Source organism: Macaca nemestrina, chromosome 1, assembly GCF_043159975.1.
Source record: "Macaca nemestrina isolate mMacNem1 chromosome 1, mMacNem.hap1, whole genome shotgun sequence".
Classification (NCBI taxonomy): Eukaryota; Metazoa; Chordata; class Mammalia; order Primates; family Cercopithecidae; genus Macaca; species Macaca nemestrina.
Genome location: NC_092125.1, coordinates 6,504,499 through 6,531,721, shown reverse-complemented (window position 1 = coordinate 6,531,721; position 27,223 = coordinate 6,504,499).

The following is a 27,223-nucleotide window of genomic DNA, read 5'->3' as shown; positions in this document are numbered from 1 at the left end:
GTCTTTACCCTCAGTTCCTGGCAGAGTTTCTAAAACACTTGGAATTTACTCAGTGATGAAATGAAAGGAGCATCTTTTGTTGTTCATAGTAAGCCCTTAAATTTTTTTAAATTTTGTTTTCTGTGAGTACATAGTAGATGTATATATTTACAGGATACATGAGATGTTTGGAGGCAGACATGCAATGTGAAATAGGCACATCATGGAGAATGGGGTATCCATCCCCTCAAGCATTTATCCTTTGTGTTACAAGCAATCCAATTATACTCTTTATTTTAAAATGCACCATTAAGTTATTATTGACTGTAGTCACCCTGTTGTGCCGTCAAATACTGGGTCTTCACAATAAGCCCCTTTCAGCCATATCTGAGTTTATGCTAATAAGTGAGCGTCCCTAGATAGCTTCAGGATGGAGGCTGAATGCTGGAGCAACCAACTCTGTGATGAGAGGGCTGTAACCTTCAGCCCAACCGCCCTGACCTCCAGGGAAGGGAGAGGTGCTAGAGAGTAAGTCAGTCACTAATAGTCAATGATTTAATTGAGAATGCCTGTGTAATGGAACGTCCATAAAAATCCTAAACAGTGGGGTTTGTGAGATTCTGGGTTGGTGGACACATCTAGGTTTTGGGAGACTGGCACCCCTAGGAAGTTCCATCCCCTACCTCCCATACCTTGTCTTATGCATCGCCCTTTTGCCTGTTTCTGAGAAGTATCCTTTATAATAAATGGTAATAGTAAGTAAACTGTTTTCCTAAATTTTTCTGTAAGCCTTTCTAGCAAAGGCAAGGAGACGGTTGTAGGAACCCCCGATTTATAGTATGGTCGAAAGTACAAGAGGCCCAGATTTGCACCTGGCATTTGAAGTGGGGCAATGTTCAAATTGAAGATTGAGCTCTTAAACTTGCAGGATCTGATGCACAAGTTAAACCTTCAAGTTGTGGGGTAGTCAGGGTCAGAATTGAAATAAGTTGTTAGGCACCTAGTTTGTGTCCAGGGAGTTGGAAGATTGTTTGTTCTTGTAGAAAACTCCACACATTCAGTGGTAGAAATGTCGTCAGCAAAAACAGATTCTAGTAGTCGTACACATTGTATTTGTTGGATCTGGAATTCCATTTTTGGAAGTTTTATTTTACTTTTTAAGCTTGTGTTTTTAGAGCCATAATACAAGGAGAAATCTTGTTTATCTTTGGCTTCAACACATAAAACCAAATAAACTTTACTCTGTGTTCTGTGGTCCCTAAACTCCATTCTCCACAGGCATGAAAAATTTAGGGAGTTTATTACCTATTTCCATTTAAAAAATGATTTTTCTGTAAGTTAAATCTTGTTTAAATGGTTAATAAAATATTTAACAAAACCTAATTAGACATATTTTAAAGAACTAAACAATTCAGACGTATTTAAAACGTTAACATAAAAAGACACATAAAAGACACAAAACTGTTGGCTGGGTGCAGTGGCTTATGCCTATAATCCCAGCACTTTGGGAGGCTGAGGCAGGTGGAGCGCCTGAGGTCAGGAGTTCAAGACAAGCCTAGCCAATATGGTGAAACCCTGTCTCTACTAAAAATACAAAAAAATTAGCCAGACGTGGTGGTGGGCGCCTGTAATCCCAGCTACTCGGGAGGCTCATGTAAGAGAATCACTTGAACCTGAGAGGCGGAGGTTGCGGTGAGCCAAGATTGTGCCACTGTGCTCTGGCCTTGGTGATAGAGCAAGATTCTGTCAAAAAAAAAAAAAAAAAAAAAAAAAGACATAGAACTGCTAATATAATTGACAAATAGCTGTTCATAATGTTGATTTTTTCCCATAAACATGAGGATACAACCATTCCCTAATTCCCTATCTTAAAGGAGGAATCTTTGTTAAAACTGTCCATGGCTCATAAAAACCCTTGCAGACAGTATCTGGCAGCATTTGCAATCTTTTTAGAAGAGGAAACTGCTGACTACCTCCTGATTCCAAGAAAATGTTGCCTTTAACGCCTCTGGAATCATCTCCCTGAGAATTGCTCTGACTGTCCTGTACAGTCCCATTCTTTTAGAGTAAGGATGGAAGAAATGAATTTCAGGGTGATGCTCCTGACATGCATTGTGGATCTCTAGCCAGTTTGGATCCGGCTGATTGGAGTCATGGACTTACCTCCTCAGCCCCTGTTCCCTAGATAGGGGTCCAGAGTTCTTTTATTGGAACTGACAAGACATTGTATCCCAGCTGGAATGCCAGACTGAGCTCCATACACAGTCAGGCAAATGAGGGACATAGGGTTTCCTTCCCACTTATTACTTTCTGAATGGGGGCTCAGAAGCCCCTTGTAGGTTCTGTCAACCTAAATAACAGAAAGAGGCTCTCTAAAAGAAAGGAAAAGTTGATTTGGGAATACAGATTTGCAATGGGAATAAGGATGCCATAGTAAACTATGTACATATTCAGGGAGGTAAAAGAAGACAAAGGTTTTTACAGGAAAAAAATGAAGAGGATTACATAATTGTTTTGAAGTAATTATCCTCGGCTATAAAGATCAATAACAAGGATGACATGTTCTGAGGCTGGGCAGGCAGTTACTGGGCAGATGTCCTTGCAAAAACATTTGTGTGCATGTAAGGTTACGATGGCCTTTTTATAAGATTGTAATTTCATAGAATCTTTTTCTTTATCAGGCATACAAGTGTGAGAACCCTTTCTTCATGGTCTTCTCCAACTCTATTTGTCATAGTTTTCTTAACATTAGTGATGCCATTTTGATTTTGACAGCTTTCACAGTTCGATGGCCAAGATATTAAGTTTGAGCCCTGGTATTCAATTTCTATCCTCTTCCTAAGCTGTGTGAGTAAAATTGGCCTTTAGTTGCTACCAGCCTTCTTCTCGACACAGAGGTATGCATTAAAAAAAATAAGAAGAAGAAAGAGGCTGGGCACGGTGGCTCACACCTATAATCCCAGCACTTTGGGAGGCCAAGGTGGGCAGATCACCTGAGGTCAGGAGTTCCAGACCAGCCTGATCAACATGGAGAACCCCGTTTCCACTAAAAATACAACATTAGCCAGGCGTGGTGGCGCATGCCTGTAATCCCAGCTACTCTGGAGGCTGAGGCAGGAGAATCTCTTGAACCCAGGAGGTGGAGGTTGCAGTGAGCCGAGATCGTGCCATTGCACTCCAGCCTGGGCAACAAGAGTGAAACTCCATGTCAAAAAAGAAAAAAAGAAAGATGTAGTATAAAGAGTGGAGAAAAGTGGGAGCTCTCTTAGTGGAATGGGTGTGTGCTCTATTCAGTGGTACTACACCTGCTGCAAAACTTTCATGGTGTCCAATCTGCCTGGTCTGAGTGCATGGCCAAACTGGCTTGGAGCTGTTTCTAATAGGAACCCCACCAGCCAGTTAGGAGAAGGTCTGCTTTAGATACTTGAAAGACAGAGCTTTTATGACCTCCTAAGGAGAAGCAACCCTATATGTCCAAAAGTTTGAAAGAGACTGTGCTTAAGCTGCACAAGTGAATGGACACAGATCTATCCATCTGCCAATCACCAAACATCTCTTTAGAATTCCTCTGTGCCCATACAGAATGTTTAACATTTTCTGCAAAGGGGATATGAGAAAATAATAGGATTGGTTTACTCATTAGATCAGTTTGATTGTATTTTACGACGATTTTTCCTAACAGTTTCTAAATAGCTTCAGGTTCTCCCCTTCCATTCATTTCTAGTTGTTGGATGTTTACTGATGAAGTCATTGAGCCTATAATTTACCTTAAGAATCCTAAAGCTAAAAGAAGGACACAATTTCTGAAGTTTTCTAATCACTGGTTTGGCAGTCTGGAGCAAGTCATTAAAACAACCTAACTTTAATGTTTTCACCTGTAAAATATAGAGATAATCAGACTTATCCTCCCAGGGTATTGAGCTGATGCTGAACAATAACTTTAAAAAATGTCTTTTGCTAACGTTTGTCCCCTCCAAAACTCATGTTGAAATTTCAGGCCGGGCACAGGGGTTCATGCCTGTAATCTCAGCACTTCGGGAGGCCAAGGTGGGCGGATCACTTGAGGCCAGGAGTCCAAGACTAGCCTGGCCAACATGGTGAAGTCTGTAGTCCCAGCTACTCAGGAGGCTGAGGCAGGAGAAATGCTTAAACCCAGGAGGCAGAGGTTGCAGCGAGCCGAGATCCACCACTGCACTCCAGCCTGGGTGACAGAGCCAGACTCCATCTCAAAAAATAAATAAACAAAAATGAAAATAAATTTCATTGCCATTGTAACAGTATTAAGAGGTAGGACCTTTGAGGGGTGATTAAATTCTGAAGGCTCCACTCTATAAATGGATTAAACCATTGTCTTGGGAGCGAGTTTGTTGTAAGAGGGTGCATTCAGCCCCCTTTTCTGTCTGTCTTTTGCGCTCTCACTTTCTGCCACGTGATGATGTAGGAGGAAGATCCTCACACATACAGGCACCTTGATCTTGGATCTTCCAGCCTCCAGAACTGTGAGCCAATAAAGCTCTGTTCATTATAAACCACCTAGTCTCAGATATTCTGGTATAACCACAAAAATGGACGAGGGCATATCTAAACACAATGTAACAATATGATCAGAATAGAGATAATAGCTTCTTTGTAGATAAATACAGAGTAATTTTCCAAAAGCTATTATAGGTACACTGTGGCCAAATTCTCTAACCTTCCAGAGGTTTGCATTTCAAATTATAGGCTCAATGACTTCATCAGTAAACATCCAACAACTAGAAATGCAAACCTCTGGAAGGTTAGAGAATTTGGCCACAGTGTACCTATAATAGCTTTTGGAAAATTACTCTGTATTTATCTACAAAGAAGCTATTATCTCTATTCTGATCATATTGTTACATATTGTTACTAGAAAATTTTTAACAAATATTAGATGAGTATCTATTAGGTGTCAGATCATATATTAGATGCCTAGAGAGATTAAATTGTAGAAGACATATTCAATCCTTTAAAGAAAATTATTTTTAAAATGCAAAACACACCCACACACACAAGCCAACCATGGGCTCCGTGTGAGACTCACTTGATTCAGAAAGTTAGGAAGAGATAGAATATGGAGGCCAGAATACTGAGCAATGCTATGAAAATACACACACTGACAAATCAATTCTTATTAAACCTAGAGTGTAGGCGGCAATGCTGTAGCCACAGCTGCTGCGCCTAATTGAGCTGTATTTGCATTTCAAAAATCAACACCTGAGGCCACATTCAAATTATTCTACCAGAGGTTACAGTAGGGAATTTGAACTTTGGAGATAATTAACAATATAATTTTTTCTATCACTGTGTCCACAGGGAAGATTCGGTTTACAGCAAATTAAGTAATATTATTTAATACATGTGAATAGGTTGTGTAATCATTCTCAATGTAAACATATTTTTGCACTACGAGCTACCCCAGAAATAAAGTTTTAACGTTTGAGTTAGGGAAGAATCATGATAAATAAAAATAACCCATCAAATCTCAAACCGATGTTATAAAAATGGTTTTAGTAAGTGATTTCAGTTTAAAGTAAATTCAGTTTGTGATGTGTATGCAAAGGTGACAAGTGATCTATATAAGGTGTTGATTCACATCTATGCCCATGAATAATGTCTAGACATGTATAATAAACTGCTAGGGAAGCCAGCTAGAGTCAGTCCACGCTAAGACTTCTCAGATGCCCAGAAAAGAAATCCTCGAGGAATAATACTAGCTAAAACTGACACAGTCTTCACTATGTGCCAGCACTATTCCTAGGACACTCTCTGTGAATCCAGCTCATGGTGACTGCATGAGATGGGCACCATTATCATTCCATTTTATAGATGGAGAAACTGAGGTTCAGATAGGTTAAGCAAGTTCCACGAAGTCACACAGCTAATGGTTGGGGCCCATCCAGTATTGGCTAGTATGGAATCCCAGCGCTTTGGCATCAAAGTTTTGCTCCTAACCACCATGCTATAATGTGCTAGAGATTGACTCAGTAACAAAGCCTGAGTCAACAGAAGAAAGAAGACTTCCTCAGGATGAAAGGAAGCTACATCAAAGACAAGAATTTTTGTCCGTTGTGGTCACACAAGGCACAAGATTACACGCTGGGTTAGATTGCCAGTTTAGACTCAAGTAGATCAGAACTTTTTCAGTATCAAGATTTGCTAGGTATTTCAAAGGTAGAGTCAACCATACAGCATAAAGAAGAGAGATCGGGAACACCCATGTGACTTCCCTGGCCCAGAACTGGACACATGCTCTATTGCTCAGAATAATACGCAAAGTTGCCCAGTGAAGTTTTGCAGGGCTCCAACCACAGCAGGCAGCACTTTGTTGTTGTTGTTTTGTTTGTTTGTTTGAGACAGAGTTTCATTCTTGTTGCCCAGGCTGGAGTGCAATGACCCAATCTTGGCTCACTGCAACCTCCACCTTCCAGTTTCAAGTGATTCTTCCACCTCAGCCTCCTGAGTAGCTGGGATTACAGGCACCTACCACCACACCCGGCTAATTTTTGTATTTTTAGTAGAGCAGGGTTTCACCATGTTGGCCAGGTTGGTCTCGAACTCCTGACCTTGTGATCCACCCGTCTTGTGCCCGGCCTATAGGCAGCACTTTTAAGTTATACCCCAGAGAGGAACAGGACATGAGAGACAAACTTCAGGTTGTCATAGGTTCTGGATTTATATACTCTAAGTAATTCATTGGCTAGGGACATCTGGGTTATCCAATAGTTAAAATATTTTCTTCCTAGCAAATATCATTAGTCCATTCTCTCAGATGTTTAGCTGACAAGGAAATCATAAGGCTCATCTGCCTTTTCTCTCCCTTGGAGGTGCTCTTCCAGTAAAGGGAGTAGATGAGCCCCAGCCAGATGTTGAATTCCTTCCTCTCCAATCACTGCTGCAACTCCGCTCCTAATACATTACCTGGCACATAGAAGGCACTCAATATATTTTGCTGAATGACTTAAAACAACACATGTCTGTCCCTTAGATTTTTCTGTACCATGATACCCTCACTGTGAGCTTGACTCATACATGATGTCTGCACTACCCATGCCTGCAGCCTAAGGGTAGTATGAAAGCTGTGGGTAAAAACTAAAAGAGCAATTTCCATTCAAGGTTTCATTTCATTTACAACTTTGTAAGGCACGGAGGTATAAAGTGGTATTGCTTTGGTATAATCCTAATAGATTAGAACACAAAAGAGAGGAAAAGTCATATCCACCAACTTCACCCAAACACCGTGCAGTCTGGGAACCTCCTAGACATCATGGTAGCCACGTGAGGGACACCAGTGCCACTGAAGGTGGCAGGGATTCCTGGCAGATGTGCAGCCCCCAGAAGAAGCTACTATTCCAGCCCCAGTCTTTAGAGTGCCAAGCAGAGAACTGACAATGAATACGGCTGATGCTGGTTGAGTATTTACAATGTGCCAGGCACTGTTCCAATTGCTTTCACATGGATTAACCCATTTCCTCCTCATAAAAATGTGCGAGATAGGTTATAATGTTATTTCATCACAGGATGAGATATATAATCCTATATTAAATAAACAAGGATGAACAAATAAATGAAATAAAAGATGGTCCAATTGAAAAAGACCCAGAGACCACTTGGATACCCTTGTCCTTTCTGACTTTGCCTTTAGACACTTCTTTTTCACCCATCTAAGCAACAGAGGATGGAGAGAGAAGAGCTCTGACTCACATCTTACATTGGAGACCTGAAGCCTTCTACTAAAAGAATGCTGGGGAAAGCCCTTGCCGGGGATGGGATTAAAAAGACTTGGGCCAGGCACGGTGGCTCACACCTGTAATCCCAACACTTTGAGAGGCTGAGGCAGGTGGATCACCTGAGGTTGAGAGTTCTAGACCAGCCTGGCCAACATGGTGAAACCCTGTTTCTACTAAAAATAAAAAAATTAGCCCAGCATGGTGGCAGGCACCCGTAATCCTAGCTACTCAGGAGGCTGAGGCAGGAGAATCACTTGAACCTGGGAAGCAGAGGTTGCAGTGAGCCAAGATCACACCACTGCACTCCAGCCTGGGCAACAGAGCAAGACTCCGTCTCAAAAAAAATTACAAAATAATAAAAAAGAACTTGGGTACCAGAAAAAATGAAAGCCAGGGAGGGTGGGATGAAGGATGCCTCTCAGGTCTAGGCTGAGAAGTTCCAAGCTCATGTTCAGGGCAGGGCTGAGAGCTAAATTATTAGCTGGTTGTCAATAATAGCAACTTTTCACCACCTTCACCACTAAAAACAACACTTTGCACTTTCTGAGTAGTTTGTAATCCATTTACTTAGGGAAAGGACTGAAGCCTTTTTGGTGTTTAGAATGTGCGTTTTTTCCTTGTTAGTGGGAAGGAAGTAGACAGCACCCAACCTTAAAAGACATATATATATATATTTACTAGCACCAATAGCAATGTGAGTGGCAGAGGTCATGCGAATCCATCAGAGGAATCTCCCGACCAATTAGTCAATGGTACTGATTTTCCTGTCTCCCTGTTCTTTATTTCCAAAAGCCACTATGGGACACAGGAGGAAGTGCCTCTGCGTAAGGTGCATCAGGCAACGGTTCACTCTTACAGCCGATCCAGGCGGGCTCTCAGGCAGAGTGAACAGGCATCCTTATTCATCCATCACACTTTCAGGCTTGGCTGCTCTATAAAACTTTCTGAAGAAGCTTTACTTTTAGTATTTCTTGGCAAAATTCCATCGTTTCCTCCCATTGTGTTTATTTTGTTTACTTTTTAAATTTTTGAGACAGAGTCTCACTCTATTGCCCAGGCTGGAGTGCATTGGAGTGATCATGGCTTACTGCAGCCTCAAACTCCAGGACTCAAGCAATCTTCCCACCTCAGCCTCCTGAAAAGCTCACAACAGGCACATGCCACCATTCCCAGCTAATTTTTGTATCTTTTGTAGCGACAGGGTCTCACTACGTTTCCCAGGCTGGTATCATGTAATTGTTCCTCCATGGCCTCCCAAAGTGCTGGGATTACAGGAATGAGCCACTGTATCCCACCCCATTGTATTTATTTATGTTTATTATTTATCTCCAAGCAATATAACCAGTACATTACAAGCCTTTAGAGAGTTGCTAGGAAATGCATCATCTGGTTGGTCTATTTGTATTCTGTTTTGGTTTAATATTCTAAATTCATTTTAGGGAGATATCTGAAATCCCAGTCTCAAGATTTGCAAAGTGACAGATAACAAAGATGCATTATATGGATTTATCTCATACTGTATGAGTGACCCTGTGCCCTCCATGTTAAAGAGATAATCCAGTTTCCTGTATTTGTACATTTCTGTAGCCTTAGGGAGCTATTATTCTCCTCCTTCATACCATTTCCTTCCACATACCTGTCATTAAATCTCAGTTCAAGAGTGATCTCTTCAGTCAATATTATCTGATACTTCCCTTCTTTCCCAACATTCTGTTCCCTGACACAGTTAGTGGAAATTATATGTGATCACAACATTTGTTTCCTACCTCTGATGACTCATTTCTCAAGTACATGCATTCCAGGATTACACAGCAGTGGGCCAAGTGGTAGCCCAAATCTGTGGATCACATAGAATACCTTACCTCAGTGTCAATTTTAATTGAATATTTACGAATCAGTTTTGTAATTGCCTAAAATTTTTTGATGCACCCATACTTAATATATGTCATTAGAATTCCACTTTTTCTATATTGACCTACCTCAAATTTGGTATGTATATGGCTTTTTGTTTGTTTTTTGGTGGTTTTTGTTTGTTTTTTTGTTTTTTGTTTTTGAGATGGAATCTGGCTCTGTCACCCAGGCTGGAGTGCAATGGTGCAATCTTGACTCACTGCAACCTCCACCTCCTGGGTTCAAGCAACTCTCCTGCCTCAGCCTCCCAAGTAGCTGGGACTACAGGCATGCACCCCCATGCCCAGCTAATTTTTGTATTTTTAGTAGAGATGGGGTTTCACCATGTTGGCCAGGCTAGTCTCAAACTCCTGACCTTGTGATCCACCCACCTTGCCCTCCCAAAGTGCTGGGATTACAGGTGTGAGCCACTGTGCCCAGCTGTGTATATATATGTTTAGATGTGAATGTATATGAATGTAGAAGACTCCAAGAATGACTACAAATTTCCTTCCTTGTATCCACTACTCTGCAACATGACTTTGCGGAGCTCTTCCCATCAAAATCTAAAGTATTATTTCATCCCTTTAATCTAGAAGGACCCTATTATTTGTAAAATATGATGCTAGTCGAGAATTGAAAGCTTGCTGCTCCCAGAACACTGCCACCTTCTAAGACAGTTGAAGCTAGCCTGCTAGAGAATGAAAGACCATGTGAAGGACTGAGGCTTCCTGATTGATGGTCAGACAGCCCAAAGCAACTGACTAGGACACATGAACCTCCCCCAAGTAGATCAGCCTAGCCCGTAACAGAAGAGGCACCCAGCTGAACCCAGCTCAACTTGTTGGCCTACAGAACCATGAATTAAATCAACGATTTGGTTTTAAACCTTTTGGGGGTGGTTTATCACTCAACAAAAACTAACTGATGTAGTAAATAAGAAAGGAAGGTGAAAAGCCCAATAAGTAAATCATTTTTATTGGGAAGAAAGGACTGGGAAGTTTGCTACTTTGGGGTTACCAGGAAATGCAGTGTTCATTCTCATTTCACTAGCTCTCCTCCATATTATAAAACCTGCTGAGCCATTGCTGCATGAAGAGATTGTGAAGATATTTTCAAATCAACCATGGGGAATGTTAAAGATAATTACAAGAATATTTGCAACGCAAAAAAATCAGGTCTTGGCCAGGAACAACATATAAAACACAATCAAACAAGAACATTAGGCATGACTTGAGGCATTCATCAAAGTCAGTTTCAGATAGAGTTTGCAGAGTCAAGAAATGAAAGACAAGACAAGATGACAAAGCTGTGTAACTAGTTTAAACTGTTTTAGTCTCAAAATGCAGTAACAAGGTCTAAAGGTACTCTGGGGAATACCAAATTATCTATTTTGTTGTTCTCCAAAGACAAATGTATGCATTGGTTGGAAAACAAATTTAACACAATTGCTTGTATCACATTTGAATGAGCACATAGATGTAATGAACCAGCCCATTTATTCATCTCTTCATTCCCTAATGTTTATAAAGATGATGTTTATGAAGTGCTTGTGTATGTTCAGTGAGGTGGTCAAAAAAACACATTTCATAAAGGAATCCTGCATTAAATAATCATCATCCTGTAGCCAAGCTGTAAAATAATAGGAAGTTACTCTAAGAGTTACCTATATCATATAGCAGTGACTGCTTAAATTAGGCAGTGAGAACCATCTGTCCTGGAGATCTACAATAAGGGGGTGCATTTTCTATAGAGAATTTAAAAACAATCACAAAGCCTGCTAAAATTAGGCCTGTCTTTTATGATCACCACATGTTCCAGCAATTCTAGATCATTTCAATGATAATACATATACTCCTCCCCACAGGTGTAAACAGCTTCCTCTGCACCCTCCGCAGCTACCTCTGCTGCTATGCACACTGCTGTACAAATGCTGCCTTCGCTGAAAGAAGGTTTTATGTGTTCATTTCATTGTTATTTTTCTTCATGAAAATTCATTTTCTTCTTTCCTGTTTGTAGCATGAGGAGAATAGTTCTAGAAGCAGTGAGTTGTTGCTGGGAGCTCAGCCTGAAGCCTGCTTCTCCAGCCCTTTCAATGATATTATAACCCTTCTATTAGTTTATAGTGCATTCCTTTCACTTTCAGATAACTAGAGTGGATTCTACAAGAGTAAGTGTGTGCTTTGTAATCGAACTATGACTCAAAGAGTATAAGAGTGTGTGTGTGTGTTGATTGATAATAACTTTGCTGTAAAATCAAGTTAATCAAATTCTAATATACAATAGCAATCCAGCATACTATCTGGAGATCAGGCCTCAAATTGAACTATGACTCAAGGAGTATAAGTGTGTATGTGTGTGTGTGTGAGTGTGTGTGTTGATTGACAGTAACTTTGCTGTAAAATCAAGTTAATACAATTCTAATATACAATAGCAATCCAGCATACTATCTGGAGATCAGGCCTCAAATAACCTCTTCTCATATGCAGCTTAGCATAAAGGTAAATGTTAAAAGCTTACAAGCAGGTGGAATGACAGTCCAATTTCATGTACTAAAGCCTATTAACTAAAAATATGTTTTCCAAGTTCATATTTTTATTTCCATCTAAAATCTAGTTCTATTTGGGTTATTTGCCCAAAGCAAATTAGAAGAGAATGTGGATGTTAAAAAACAGTGGACTAACAGCAAATATGTTATCTAACTTCCTGACAGTGAAGAATGAGCCAGGAAATTAAGAGCAAATGTAAGAACAAAGAAAGCTGAGTAGTCTGGTCCATTAGTGTAGGTCAAGGGAGCTATGTACCACAACAGCTTCAAGGACGTCTCCAGCTTGCAATACATAAATGATGTTGCCCATACATTGATGACATGAAATCAAGGGGAATCATTTTAAATTATGTTGCCTATTCTCTCTTGAATAATATGGAAGTCTGGTGTTCGGCATCTGCAGGATTTATCTTCCCAAGAAATCAGCAACTTGTCCTCCCAGTTTAAGGTAGAGGCCAGTGGCAGGGACGTGCAGAGAGACTACCTTGGAAGGGAGCCTCAGCTACTTTATCCGGGGCTTGCTGTGTCCTACAGCATGCATGGGGGTGAAGAGTTAGCTCTGGAGATTTCTGCAAGGCCTCTGGGCTCTTGCTGGCAGAGCCTCATCAGAATACTCTAGTCCCATATTTCATCTGTCACCTTGGCTTTGTCATCTGGGGCCAAGGCATAACGAAGCACAAGAAATAGAGTGAAAAGAGCAGTGTGAACCATGTGAACAATTCCACCTGACATTCTTACCGTAAAGCCCAGTAGGTATTAGAGAAGAATAAAAACAACGTGAAAATCACATTTCTCTGGAGAGGATCAAAGGAGAGGTTGAAAAAAAGGGGAAAACGCCTTGAGTTTTGTATGATTTTGATGCCAGCATTTTGCTATGGAGGCAAAATAACTGTAAAAATGTTTATTGTCTCTTTTCCAGTCGAAAGAGGTTGTTTGATTCCAACCTCCTTTCTAAGTGGCAAGGCTTATATCATGGATCCTTGGGAAAGAGGTGGAATTTACCAATTTTGGAAAGACTTGGGGTAGGGGGCTTGTAGAACTCTCTGGCAAGCTAAAAGAAGAGCATGAATTGTATGCCATGAATTGAGTAGAATTTCTCCAGTCAGTGTCCCCAGAAATCTACCATGAGAAACAGCAGAGGAAGCATTGTGCTCTCCATGCTCTAAACAATACCTTCCAGGTCAACCATGCCTTCACCCAGGAAGTACTATGAGAATTTTTTTCATAAGTTGTCTCTAAACACTACACTATGGTGACATGTCACAGGGGAAACATGCTGGGAAATGCAAATCAAAATGTGAACATTGCTATGGCAGGACCTGAAGCTACATGCTATAAAGCTGTTACCCTGAAGAAAGGAGCATAAATTGATTGCTCTCACCAACATCCTGGGTTTTTAGCAAGAAACTTTCCTCCATCAGGTTCAGGAATCTCTAGAAACTTTACTCCAAAAGGTAACACTCTATTTGTGTTTTTGGAAATAGGGGAGACCATAAACTAAAACCAATAAAAGCAATTGGAGGTGAAAGTGTGTTCAGAATCTTTTTTTTTTTTTTTTTTTGAGGCAGGGTCTCTCTCTGTCACCCAAGCTGGAGTGCGGTGGCGTGATCTTGGCTCACTGCAACCTCTGCCTCCCGGGTTCAAGTGATTCCCCTGCCTCAGCCTCCTGGGTTATAGGCACATGCCACCACACCTGGCTAGTTTTTGTATTTTTAGTATAGACGAGGTTTCACCATGTTAGCCAGGCTGGTTTTGAACTCCTGACCTCAGGTGATTCACCCACTTTGGTCTCCCAAATTGCTGGGATTAAAGGCTTGAGCCACCGAGCCCAGCCATCTTTTAAAAATACCAATTGAAGATCTAGAACTAGAAATACCATTTGACCCAGCAATCCCACTACTGGGTATATACTCAAAGGATTATAAATCATTCTACTATAAAGACACATGCACACATATGTTTATTGTGGCACTATTCATAAGAGCAAAGACTTGGGACCAACCCAAATGTCCATCAATGATAGACTGAATAAAGAAAATGTGGCACATATACACCATGGAATACCATGCAGCCATAAAAACGGATGAGTTCATGTCCTTTACAGGAACATAGACAAAGCTGGAAACCATCATTCTCAGCAAACTATCACAAGAATAGAAAACCAAACATCGCATGTTCTCACTCATAAGTGGGAGTTGAACAGTGAGAACACATGGACTCAGGGAGGGGAACATCACACACTGGGGCCTGTCAGGGGGTGGGGGGAGAGGGGAGGGATAACATTAGGAGAAATACCTAATATAGATGACGGGTTGATGGGTGCAGCAAACCACCATGGCATGTGATACTTATGTAACAAAACTACACGTTCTGCACATGTACCCCAGAACTTAAAGTATAATTTTAAAAAGGGAAAAAAATACCAATTATGAATAAAGAACTGTGTTCAGTCCAGCTGATGTTACCAAAGCGGTCACATCAACCTTTGTCCTTGCCACAACCCCTTACCTGTCCTTGGTATACTGTGACTTACAATGGGTCTGTCCTTGCCACCTTCCCAAATCATCCCGTACGGTTCATCTTGGATTTGACAGTGCATCAGGATAGCCGTGCAGGCGGTCACTGGGGGAGCTGCCAGCAATGTTTATTCCTAAGAACAAGTAAGTGCAAGGCCCTTAGTTTCATCGAGCAGCAGAAATAGAGAATTATTGGTCATAGCCTATTTCCCCCTTCCATGAAGAGGCATGCTTTAAACTTGACACAACTGCTGAATCAATTGCTGCTACTATCTGCCTAGTCTCCTCCATGTCAAACCAATGAGCTTAAAGATCACTGCAGAGCCCAGGGAGCGGCTTGAAGGATCCAGAGCACAAGAATGTCCCAGGAAACCACTTCCAAAATTTTAGCAACAGAAGGGCACCCATAAGGAAGAGAATCCCATATGGGGTATTAGTGGACAAATGGGATGAAGAAAGCAGAAAGTGGCATAGCACAATTTACCAGAGCGTAAGCAGGGTGAGGAGGCATCAGCCTGGAAGAAGGGGTGCTGTTATAGCCAATGGATCACATATGGGGAATTGATCAAATAAGTATGTTGGTCAAGTGTGGTGGTTCACACCTATAATCCCAGCACCTCGGTACGGAGGGGGATGAGACAGGCAGATCGATTGAGCCCACGAGTTTGAGACCATCCTGGCTAACATGGTGAAACCCCACCTCTATTAAAAATACAAAAATTAGCTGGGCATGATGGCGTGTGCCTATAGTCCCAGCTACTCAGGAAGCTGAGGCAGGAGGATCAGTTGAGTCCAGGAGGTGGGGCTTGCAGTAAGCAGTGATCATATCACTGCACTCCAGCCTTGGTGACAGAGTGAGACCCTTTCTCAAAAACAAACAAACAAACAAACAAAAACAAACAAGTCTGTTAAGGATAACGGGAGCCAGGTTTCTCACTCTTAGAGAAGGGAGTTACAAATATGGAGAGGGAGAAAACAAGAGAACATAAATATGGAAAGGCAGAAAACAAGAAAGAATTCTGTAGTGTTAGGTTGACATTGGAGGTACTGACGTGAACTCATAAATTTCTGTGTACAAATAGTTAAATATAGAAATAAAGATGTAAATGTGTGTGTGCAGGTACAAACATATCCCAGCCCTCTCTTCTGAGAGGGCCTGACAGCTGCAACACCCAAAAGCAGTAAGCACCACTAGATAACAATGCTTGGCTTCTAAATACTATTCAGCACTAAAAGGATCCAAGGATCTTTGAATTTCAGAATGAGGACTGAGGCAGGAGAAGTTGAATCATCTTTTTGCTATTGGCACAAGTGGCAGATCTTGAATGGGGTCTGTTAATTTCCTGATACTGATGGTTGTATTGTGGCTATATAAAAGAATGCTCTTATTTGTAAGAAATACACACTACAGCAGTGATGGGCATCGTGTTGATAACTTACTGTCAGATGGTTCAAGGGCAAAAGTAATTTGTACTATGCTTGCTACTTTTTTGTAAGTTTTAGATTATTACAAAAATAATTAAAGCTGTAGTAATAGAAGAGTATGCCAATTCCAATCCTGAACACATTCTCTCATTCCCCTTCACTGTTAAGAATGTTCTATGGTAAGAAAACAAATGCTATATCTGCAAGTAAAGGAATTTTTATTTTTATTTTTATCATTTTTTTGAGATGTCGCTCTGTTGCCCAGCCTGGAGTGTAGTGGCGCAATCTTGGCTCACTGCAATCTCCACCTCCCAGGTTCAAGCGATTCTCCTGCCTCAGTCTCCTGAGTAGCTGGGATTTACAGGTGCACCCCACCATGCCCAGCTAATTTTTGTATTTTTAGTGAAGACGGGGTTTCACCATGTTGGCCAGGCTGGTCTAGAACTCCTGGGCTCAAGTGACCTGCTTGCTGTGGCCCCCCATAGTGCTGGGATTATAGGTGTGAATCACCACACCTGGCCTGCAAAGGAATTTTTAAACAAATCGTTCACTAATTTTTTAATGGTGAGCAATCATAAATTACACCATTATCAGGAATAACAAAATGTAGAATAAGACACAACAAAAGAATATGAATATAGCCAAATCAGGACAGGCACTGGTGGATTGTTTTCAAAAGCTCTCATTTTTGTTTTGTTCCTACTAGTTAAATTAAGCTTTAGGTGCTCCTGAAAAGAAAAGCAACAGGACAATATTCCCAAGTGACTATCTACAGAAGAGAAGTCAAAAAAATAATATATATCTGTATAAAGAAATTCTCATGGTTTGAACAGAGTTAGAAATGGAAAATGCTGTGAAGATAGGTTTCTAGGGGCTCTAGAAATAGTGTGAGTCTTTGCCTCATTGCTTGCAACAATGAGAAGAGTCAGCACTCTCAATCTGGACAAGGATATGCCTTATGGTATAGAAGCTGGGTTTGTTGAGTCAGGAAATTTATAATTTAGTTGAGAATTAAGCTATTTCTTACCTCTTTAAATAGTTGCAGACCATAAAGTTTCTATTTATTTTATAATTTTCTTAAAAGATACAACACAGGGGAACTGTATTATCACATGGCCCTATGTATTCACTGAGAACAGTTGGGTCTTGAGCAGGCAGCAGGTGTAACCTGACAGGCGCTTACAAATTAGTGGCTCTGGCAGGTAGGCGAGTTCCTCACAATGGCCATACTTCTCTCTAATGAAAAAGCCAGTCGAGAACTTGCCTATGAAGCAGAAGCAAGTTTAAGAGCATGAAATTCTGCATTTTCCCCCTATTGACTGGCGTGCTTGTTTACACCAGCACTTTTATCCTGCGTATGTGTCTCCAATCCATCAAGGTGTTTTCTATGCTGAATAATGGAGGCCACCCAGAGGCTACTCCATATGCCCTCCTGGGACAACGGCCACAGTCTCTCCTGCACCATTTTCTACACCAATACTTGTGTCACAGGGAGCTCTGTATTCCTGCACACTGGCATTCAGTCATCACCAGCAGTTAGAAGACGTGGTCCCAACCTCTTAGAAGTCATAGGCTAGCCCTTGGGTCTGTTGACAGACCCAGTGTTGACACTGACATTTCAATGATGGACCACTTGTACCATGGTGGTTCCATAACATTATTATTTTTCTTTTTTTTGAGATGGAGTTTCGCTCCATCTTGGGCTTGGGATCTCTGCTTTTATTTTTCTTGCCTTGTCTGTCCACCTTTTTTTGCAATTGCACTGGATTGGTTTAACCCAGTTGCATTCTGTTGAACCAAAATTTAGAATGGTAAAACTATCCACGTATAGATTAGTTTATTTTGTTTGTGTTCTGTTGTGAAGACTGAAAATGACAAAATGAACTTGTTATTTTAAAAAGAAATCAGAGAAAGAAATACTGTCGAATCATAAAGCAAGTTGCAGAGTAATACAGGAAGCAGGATAATATATTTTAAGGCCCACTCAATCATACATATTTTCATAAGCATAGCAAAGTATCTGGAAGGACAGACATCAAACTTCTGACAGCAGTTATCTCTAGGGCATTGAGAAGAAGACAAAAGCTAGACTTCATGGTCAAAGAAAACTTTAGGCTTATCTTTAATGCTTTATTTTATTATAAGATGAATTTATTAATATATTGGTTGGGTAATTGATAATTTTTTAAAGGAGTAGGTAATGATAACATTCAAGATTTTCAGGTATTTAAAATTGCAATGCTTTAAAGGATATTTTTTGGCTGTTTGGAAATGCTACCTGTCATGATACATCCTGTTTCTCAACCACAGGAAAATGTGAAGCATAACTAAACCTTAATTCAATTCACCAGTAGGAATTGATGGTCCTTCATGTTTATGCAAAACATAAATAATTTATCACTTCTTTATGGGCTTTGATGACTGAAATTAAAGTGGAAAACAAATGTTAGAGTTGACACCAAAAAACAAACAAACAAACAAACAAAACAAAACACAGAGCAGAGCAGGGTTATTTTGAATTGACTTAATGTTTACTTTAATATTAGCTAATGTCTCTTTACCAGAGACGAAAGTACAAGCACTGTCCCAGCAATGGTGTTCACTGCAAGAGGAGCTTCGACAAGCTTAGGAAGACTATTTCTAGCTCCATTAGGACTTTATGAGCTTCAGTATTTCCTGTTCACTCTTGACAATAATGATGTGGGTAAGTCTGTTGTCCATTTAGTAGGGTTTCTGGGCCTCTTCTATATTTTCTACAAAATCTCAACATTATGACCTATATGCTCCCAAACGAATGCAGTCACGTGTTGCTTATTGATGGGAATATATTCTGAGAAATGCATTGTGAGGCAATTTTCTCACTGTGTGAACATCAGCAAGGGTACCTACACAAAACTGGATGGTACAGCCTACCACACACCTAGGCTATATGGTGCAGCCTATTACTCCTAGGCTTCAAACCTGTGCCACATGTGACTTTACTGAATACTGCAGGCAGCTGTAACACAATGGTGAATACTTGTGCACCTAAACACAAGACATGGTGAGCCATCAATGAATGCAAAGGCAGTAGTCATTCAAAGGCTAGGAGCAGCAAAGCAGTTGCTGAAAGCTAGCAGGAGAACTGCAGAACAATGAGAACACTCCAGCAACCAAAAGAGTAATTGGAGAGACTTTACTGGCAGAGGGATCCATTCATCAATAAGACATAACAATCCTAAATGTGTACGGACCTACTAAGACACTCTCAAAACACATTCTCAAACACGTACTAAAACTTTCTCAAAACACAAAAATAGAAACTGACAGGATGAAAAGGAGAAATAGACAAATCCTCAATTAGGTTGGAGATTTCAACAACTCTCTCATGAAATATTTTTTTTAAGTAGAAGAAAAGTAAAGATACAAAAGATTTGCCTACTATTATCAATCAACTTGACCTTATCAACATTTATAGAACATACTACCCAAAACAGCAGAACACATATTCCTTTTAAGTAACCACAAAACAATAGATAGATAGGGCTATAATAAATAACAATAAATAGAACAGGGCTGATATCAAACAGGGTATGCTATCTGACAAAAAATTAGACATCAAATCAAAAAAAATTAACAATATACCAAAATATTTAGAAATTTAATTATATATTACTGAAACCTTGTGCAGGGGACAAGGAAAGTTAAAAAATATTGACCTAAATGAAAACAACATAACATTTGCAGATGCAGCTAAAGAGGTACTTAAATAAAATATATAACTTTATATGCTTACATCAGAAAAGAATATGGGTCCCAACCATATCTGAGCTTCCACCTTAAAAAAAAAATCACACGTCAATTTCTATGCTTCCAATTTATGAAGTTTGGAGAAAAAGAGCAAATTAAACCTGAAATAAGTAGAAAAAGGAAATAACAAAGAGGAAAAATCAATGAAAAAACCAAAATGCAATAGAAAAATCAATGAACCCAGTGAAATAAAACAATACAGAAACTCCATGAACTCAAAAGAAAATCAATAAAGCCCAAGAGCTGAGTGGTTCTTTGTAAAAATTAGTAAAAATTGTAAACTTTCGGTTAGACTAGGAAGGAAGGAAGGAAAGAAAGAAGGAAGGAAAAAAGGAAGGGAGGGAGGGAGAAAGAAAGGGAGGGAGGAAGGGAGAAAGGAAGAAAGAATTACCAATGTCGGGAAGGACCAAAGAGAAGATGTTACTACAAATATTACAAAATGGATAATAAATATTGTAACTAAATGCTAGTAAACTTGACGTTGACAGTTCTAAACTAGGGATTCTCTGCTTTGGCACTACTGACATTTGAGGCAGTACTTTGCTTTACCAAATTGAACTTGGGTCCACTTGCCTGGCACAGTAAAGCCAAACACTGACAACGAGGTTTGCAGCAAGAGAAAGAAGGGCGTTTATTTTCAGAGCACCAAGCAAGGAGGACAGGCAGCTAATGCTTAAGACCTGACCTCCCCGACGGCTTACAAGTAAGGGTTTTTAAAGGCTGGGTACATTCCAGGAAAGCAGAAGTTACAGGCAAAATTGTAAGTCAGTAGTACCTGGGGGTCGTACAGTAGTTTGGCCTGGAAAGGTGGGATATGGTGAAGTAGCGGCTTGAAGGTTCAGCAATTGATTGATTTCCAATTGGCTGCAAATGTGAATATTTGAACTGTGGGCGTGACTCCAGGCCCCTCAGGAAGAAATTGAGAACAAAAACAGCTGTCAAGGTTCAGTCCATTCCCGCTCATCTGAGACGTGCATGACAGCAGCCAGCATTTTTCATCTGGTGGGGGTCCATGTTTCTGAAAAACAACTCAAGAATATAGGTTATGAAGTTATCTTTTCATTTCTTGTTTCTTTTCTTTCTTTTTTTTTTTTTTTTTTTTTTTTTGAGATGGAGTCTTGCTCTGTCACCCAGGCTGGAGTGCAGTGGTGTGATCTCGGCTCACTGCAACCTCTACCTCCCAGGTTCAAGCGATTGTCCTGCCTCAGCCTCCTGAGTAGCTGGGATTACAGGCATGCGCCACCGCACCTGGCTAATTTTGTGTATTTTTAGTAGAGACGGGGTTTCACCATGTCGGCCAGGCTGGTGTCAAACACCTGACCTCATGATCCGCCCGCCTCGGCCTCCGACTGTGCTGGGATTACAGGCGTGAGCCACCGCGCCTGGCCCATCTTTTAATTTCTGTAGGCAACCAAAACACCTGGTGACACTGACTTGTTTGGGAGGCTATTTTTTAAATTATTGCTGTCTTCTTCTTATCAGATTGTGCCTGCAAATAAACGCCCTTCTTTTTCTCGCTGCAAACCTAAGTGTTGGTGTTTGGTTTGACTATGCCAGGCAAGCAGACCCAAGTCCAGGTCAGTAACACAAAGCACTGCCTCAAATGTCAGCAGCGCCAAAGTGGAGAATTCCTAGTGTAGAATTATTTGTCCGTGCCAATTTTATTGGCATATGGTTGTTTTCAATATTTATTTGTTATCCACAAGGCTACATGGATAAGAGCCTTCTCAAGGGTCTCTCTCCCTTGAAGGGCCTCAGAATTTTTCCTTTGTTTCCATGCTTGGTGGGGGCCCAGAAGGCCCCCTAAGAGGGGGTTCTGATGCCTCTCATTTGGGGTATGCGTGTGTGTGTGTGTTGAGGGGATATTTTGTGCATTGTGGAACGCTTAGCAGGATCTGTGGTCTCTACCCACTGGATGCCACTATCAGCTCCTCAGCTTGTGACCTAAATGTCTCCAGCCATTAACAAATGTCCTCGTGGGAGCGAAACCGTCTCTGCTGAGAACCACTGCCCTAAACTAACTGAAGGAGTTATTTAAATAAAGAAGAAATAAAAATTCTTGCCACTAAAAATGTTCAGGTCCCCTTGGCTTCACTGGGGAATTCTATTAAACATTTAAGAAGGAAATACTATTAATCCTATGCAAACTCCTTCAGTTAATATTGATGGTGGAAACATTTGCTGACTCATTTTATAAAGGTGGTATTGCCCTGATATCAAGCCAGGCAAAGATATCACAAGACAAGGAAATTATGGGTTAATATGTCTTATAAAAATAGAGGTAAAAACCCTCAATAAAACATTTGCAAAATGCAATATATATATAAAAGATATAATCACCAAAAGAAGTTTACTCCAATAATGCAAGCTTGGTTTAACATTAGAAAATTGAGCGTTGCAGTCTATCATATTAATAGACCAGGAAGGCTAATAAACTAAGAGGAGAAGTCAAATGATTATCTCAATGGATACAGAAAATGTGCTTGACAAAATTCAACCACTATTCATGATAAAAAGCTCTCAGCAAACCAGGAATTCAAGGAAACTTCCTCAACCAAAAGAAGAGATGTACAAAAACAAAGCAAACAAAGAAATGAAAACACACAGCTCTCGTTATATATAACCATATATAAAAACGGAATGTTTTTCCCCTATGATCAAGCGTAAGGCAAGAAAAAGAAGTAAAAAGCAGGAAGATTAAAAAAGAAGGAAAACTGTCTTTTTTGCTGAAGACATAGTTATGTATATAGAAAATCTTAAGCAATCAGTGCAAAAGCTGCTATAGGCAATAAGTGAACTTAGCAAGATCACAAGATAGAAGGTCAAATAGAAAAATCAATTGTATTTCTTATACTAGCAATAAACGTTTCAAAAATCAAATCGACATAATACCATTTCCAAAAGCTTAAAAATAAAAAATACTTACAAATTTTTTAAAAGAACTATATACGAAACTACAAAATACTGCCAAAGGAAATTAAAGAAGAGATAAATATCTCTTGACATATCACGTTCGTGGATGAAAATGCCAAATCTTCCAGAATTTATGTATAAATTCAATGTAATCCCAATTATAATCTCAGCTGGCTGTTTTTGTAGCAACTGACGAGCTGCTTCTAAAATTTATGTGGCTATGCAAATAACCTAAAATAAGCAAAACAATTTGAGGAATTAAAAAAAACAACGTTGGAGGATTTTACTATCTGATTTGAAGATTTATTATAAACTACAGTAATTAAAGCAGGTTAGTATTGATATAATCATAGAAATCAATGCAATAGAAGAAAGATTCCAAAACTGTGCTGTTCAGTATAGTGGCTCCTAGCCTTATGTGGCTATGTAAATGTAAATTTATTAAATGCAAATAAAATTAAAACTTTAGTTCCTGCTACACTTTAAGTGAACACATTTCAAGTGTCTAGTGGCACTGTAGTAGACAGCACAGATACAGAACATACTCACCACTGCAGAAAGTTCTATTGGACAGTACTGAGACAGAAATGGATTTTTGACAATGTTGCTAAGATAATTTGGTGGTAAGAAGGAATGGAGACCAAGGTGTGGGAGGATCACTTGAGTCCAGGAGTTTGAGACCAACCTGGGCAACATAGCAAGACCCTGTATCTACAAAAAATTAAAAAAAGGTAACTAGGAGTGGTGGTGTACACCTGTAGTCCCAGCTACCTGGGAGACTGAGATGGCAGGATCACTTGAACCCAGGATGTTGAGGCTGCGGTGAGCCATGATAGAGCCACTACACTCCAGCCTGGGCAACAGAGTGAGAGCTTATCTCAAAATAAAAAAAAAAAAAAAACATAAAGAAAAGAAAAAAAACAAAGAATAGGATTTTCCAGAAATTGGACTGGAATAATTGGACATTTGTATGCAAAAATAGAATAAATCTTTGCCCCATACCTCATGCCATAAACATAAATTTACTTTTACGTAAATTTACCTTACATAAATATAAATGTTAAGGATAAAATTACAAAACTTCTAGAAGAGAAAAATCTTTATAATCTTGACCATGATTTTGGCAAGAATGATTTTCTGCAAGGGTTTTTTAATACAGAAAAAATTCCCTATATATAATCTAACCTATAAAAGAAGATTAATTGGATTTCATAAAAATAAAATACTTCTCCTCCTTAAAAATTATTTAAATAATGAAAGAGGCCGAGCATAGTGGCTTATGCCTGTAATCCCAGCACTTTGGGAGGCTGAGGTAGGAGGATCACCTGAGGCCAGGAGTTCGAGGCCAGCCTGGCCAACAGGGTGAAACCCCATCTCTACTAAAAATACAAAAATAAGCCAAGTGTGGTGGCGCGTGCCTGTAATCCCAGCTACTCAGGAGGTTGAGGCAGGAGAATCGTTTGAACCCAGGAGGTAGAGGTTGCAGTGAGCTGAGATCACGCCACTGCACTCCAGCCTGGGCAACAGAGAAAGACTCTTTCTCATAAATAAATAAATAAATAAGAAAAAAAAAAAAAAGAAAAGAAAAGAAAGGGCAAGCACAGGCTGGAGAAAATATTTGCAATACACATGTCTGACAAAGATTTGTATCAGGATGATATAAAGAAGTTCTACAACTCAATAATAAGACTATCTAACCAATAAAAATGGAAAAAAATTGAACACTTTACCAAAGAACATATACAAATGGCCAAAAAGTACGTGAAAAAATGCTCAACATTAGCGCTCATCAACAAAATGTAATTAAAAGCACAATAAACTGTTGATGATCCATGAAGTCTTCTCTCAAAAAGTGACATTTGAGCTGAAATCTATATAATGTGAAGGTAAACACACAAGCTAATTTGGGAATAAAGAATTCTATATGCCAGGACCACAAAAGCCTTGAGACAGAAATACGTATGGAGTGTTCATTGAAGTTATGTGTAAGGGAGCCATTGGAAGTTTTTAGGCAAATGATATTTGTATTGCATTTTAGTTTATATTAAAGATATATATATATCCCAGAAAGCTATGTGGGGAATGGACTGTAAGGGGATCGAGAGTGTCCGAAAATTGAGTTTAGGGCTATTGTCATGGTTCAGGCAAGAGAGGATAGTGGTTCAAACCTGGGCTGGGACAATAGAGATGATAAGAGATGATGAGCTCTTGGGATTAGGCTATATTTCAAGACAGAGCTGATAGGACTTATTAGATGAAGGTAGGGGTAAAAGAAGTAGTGGGGTCACGGCTTATTCCTAGTTTTGAACTTGAGCAACTGGATGGAAGATGTTGCCATTCACAAAAAGGATCTAGTTTGTAGGGAAACACTAAAACATATTTTATTTAACTATTAGCTTTGAAGTATTTATTAAACATACAATTGGAGATTTTTTTTTTAAGCTTAGTTGGAGATCACGGCTTAAACATACATATTTGGGATCAACTGCCTATGGAAGGCGTTCAAGGCCACAGAGCATGGTGTGATTACTTACGGACAAAGTGTAGATAGGGAAGAAGGGCCAATCCAGAACTCCAGAACATTTTTTCCTTAGAGGGGACAGGCAGTAACGAAAACTCAGAAGGGGCAGCACCAAGATAGGAAGAAATCCAAAAAGGTATGGCATTTAGAAAATCTACAGGAAAACAAAACTAAAAAAGATGAATGAAAAAAAAACATTTAAAAGAAAGATGTCCTGAGATGATAGTGGGTATAATTATGTCAAGTGCAATCGAGAAGTCAAATAAAACGAGAACAAAATTGGACTGTTCAATTTGTGAAAGTGATCTCAGTTTCTTACTGAGATCTTACCGGTAATCTCAGCAGGAGCTGTTTCAGCGGATGTGTGGAAGCAGATGTTAAAGGGGTGAGTTGAGAAGATGATGAAAGATGAGAGGATAAAAATGTGTAGAGTTAGTTATTCTTCCCTTAATGGAAACAGAGAAATGGCTTTAGCTGAAGAGGCTTAAAGGAGGAGCATTTGTTTATACGTTTATTAGTATTGGAATGTTAAGATTGAGCCAGTAGAAAGTGAAAAAATGATGAAACAACATAGAAGCAAAAACAAAAGCAAACAAACAAAAAAAAACAAATTGCAGGACAAAAGAAAAGATGGAATCCTAGCAAAAGTATAAGGGTTAACCCCTCATGGGAACAAAGATGCAATTTGCATTGCAATAAGAGAGAAGGCAAAGTTCGGTATAGAGCTGTTGGGTTTTGCAGTTAGATGATGAGATTATTGACCCATGGTTGCATCTATTTTTCTTCAATGAATTCTTGCTTGGTTATCAACTGGCAGTGGGCTGAAAATAGGTTTTGAAGATTGGAAGGTAAGATAGAGGTGTGCAACAGGCTTCTGAAACAGTAAGAAAGTGAAGCTACAAGAGAACTAGATGGGAATATAAATGCCCATTTATGTAAGAAGAGTGAGAAAAGTTATGTGATTGTCTTCAGCAACCTCTAGGTACCCAGGTAGAAATATGCAGTTGTTGGGCTCATCTAAGTTTGGAGTTTTGCCAAGTGAATATGATGGTGGGCAAGAAAAGAACTATTTCACAAGGAAAAGTTGTAATGCTAGATGGCGAAATCTAAGCTGGTTTAGCAGAAGCTGCTAACTATTCAACAAAATCAATGTTCACCTTCTTCTCATTCCCAGAAACCCAGTTAGGCCTGCAGTGACTGAGCATTTCGGTTTGTCAGAGGTAGAGGAGCTCCCCTGGATGCAGGGATTTCCGTGCTGAAACAAAAGAAGGTGGTTAAGTCTGATCACATCCAATCCATGCCACTTCCAAGGAGGTATATCGTCTGATTTCTGTAATTCCAGACACAGCAGCTGGAGTCCTCTGACCTGATCCTGAATTGTCATGATCCTGGAAGACCATTTAGAAAGTTGGATGCAAATTTTCACCCGGAGAAGTTCAAGTCTACCTAGAGAGGCTTGACTCTTCGGGTTAGTACTGAAGCTTATACTGTAGATTAACTGTATCTCTACTGAAACATTAATAGAATATTCCAAGTACCTAAACTGATATAAGAAATATTTTCTAGTTTGGTGCCTTGCAGTAGATACCCAACAAATATATGTTATTTTTTTGTTATGCTTTCCAGAAGCACACTTCATTTTCTTCATTAGTCAATACAACTAATCATATCTACAATGAATGCACCCACTTCTACTCCAAAGGGTATGAATCTAAGCCAAGGCAAATTGTTATTATTGACATTTTGTTATCATACTTTGCTATTGTTATTAAACTCTTTTCCTGCCAGAACCTAAGGAGAATTCATGTTAGCAGCTGTGATAGTTCTATGCATTCAAATAATTGCAATTTCAATTTATAAATATTAAATGTCAAATCAATGATATGCAAGGTCA